Genomic DNA, 2045 nt, shown 5'->3' with positions numbered 1-2045 from the left:
ACTTACTTACTGATATCTATCTACTATCTATCAATCACTCGTCCACCTTATTAGAAAACACAAATTTAATATAAAAACATATTTCCTGAAATTGCAAATTATTTAAAATATAAAAATATAATTTTCAACAGAGAGAATTTATCAAAATAGAAAACAAATGAAGTTTGAAGTTTAAAAATAATAGGATCGACCACTCACGACCAGCTAGCGCGGACGCGAGTACCCTTATACTCTGTGTTGTGTTTTCAAACGCATGGATATAGGTGTCAAATCTGTTCCAATAACTTTCGAGTAATAGATAGAGAGAGAGACAGACAGACAGATAGCTCGCTCCGGCCAGTCATGGTATTAGCTGTCAGTATGCACACACACACACACATATATATATATATACATCTACCTACCCCCTATACTTTGTATTTGTATATATTTGTTTTATGTATACACACACACACACATATATATATATATATATATATATACACACACATATGTATATATTTGTATGAATTTATATATTTATGTGTGAATGCATACATACATATACATATATATATGTGTATGCACACACACACACACACACACACATATACATCCACCTACCCCCTATACATGCATCATACCTCTCGATATACGCACTCACGTATAGTAATAGAGTTAAATACCACCTATCCCACAATGCACTCATATCTTTTATCTTTTTCCTTTCAGTTTTTTGAAAATTTGGAAAATTTCTTCAATAAAAATATCTTAATCAACTGGAATTTGTGTTGTAATTTTTTTTTTTTTAATTATAACATAAATATTTAAGCATCTTCATTGTCATCATTGTCCTCAACAACATTAGCACTAATGATAGTAGTGGCAGAAGAGACGGTGGTGGTGGTGACAGCAGCCCCACTGTCCATGGCGTTGTTTTTTTCACTCCCTCACACACATACATACACACGCACAAACATAAATATACATGCATACACATTCATTTTCAAGCACACACATCATTATGGATGCACACACGTAAATATACATGCACAAACATACGTATACAAGTGCACACAATATATGCATACATGCACATACATATACATGTACACAGATGCATGTATATATATACACACACACACACATACATATACATTACAAATATACTTATACAAACACACACACATCATTATATATGCACACACATACATACAAATGCACACTCATGCATATACACACACATACATACATATACATGCACATACACACACATCATTATACGTGCATATATGTATATATACACACACATGGATTTGGTAGATGGAAACTGAAAGAAGCCTGTCATATATATATATATGTATATATATATATATATATATATATATATATATATATATATATATATGTATGTATGTATGTATGTATATATATCTATGTGTGTGTGCCTTCGTGTCTGTGTTTGTCCTATCACCACTTAACAACCAATGTTGGTGTGTTTACATCACCATAACTTAGCGGTGCAGCTAAAGTGCCCAATAGAATAAGTACTAGACTTAAAAAAATAAGTCCTGATGTCAAGTTGTTCAGCTAAAACTCTTCAAGGCAGTGCTCCAGCATGGCACACAGTCAAATGACTGAAACAAGTAAAAGAAGAGAATTTTATTCTCTTCTTTTAGAGTATAAATATTTATTATAAAGACCAAATGGCAATTAAGACCATACACTTAAGGAAGGGAGATAATTTGAAGATTCAGAAATTCTTCGAAGTCGACGTGCCATTAAGGAAAAGGTCAGGTTTATTGACTGGATGTAAGATGAGATCTCTTAATACAGATGTTAGACAGTTGAGTGTGATTTGTGGTATCTTTGGCTGTTATTTCTACCAGCCATAGCTACCATGAAGAGGTCTCCCACATTGGCTCATACATACATATATACATAAATAAGTTAGTAAGCAATGATTTGAGGGAGATTTGGCTGCTATTTCTAACAGGTCTAGCTACCATGTAGAGGTCTCCCTCATTGGCTCATACATACATATATACATAAATAAGTTAGTAAGT

This window comes from Octopus bimaculoides, chromosome 29, assembly GCF_001194135.2.
Source record: "Octopus bimaculoides isolate UCB-OBI-ISO-001 chromosome 29, ASM119413v2, whole genome shotgun sequence".
Taxonomy (NCBI): Eukaryota; Metazoa; Mollusca; class Cephalopoda; order Octopoda; family Octopodidae; genus Octopus; species Octopus bimaculoides.
This window is presented reverse-complemented; position numbering follows the sequence as displayed.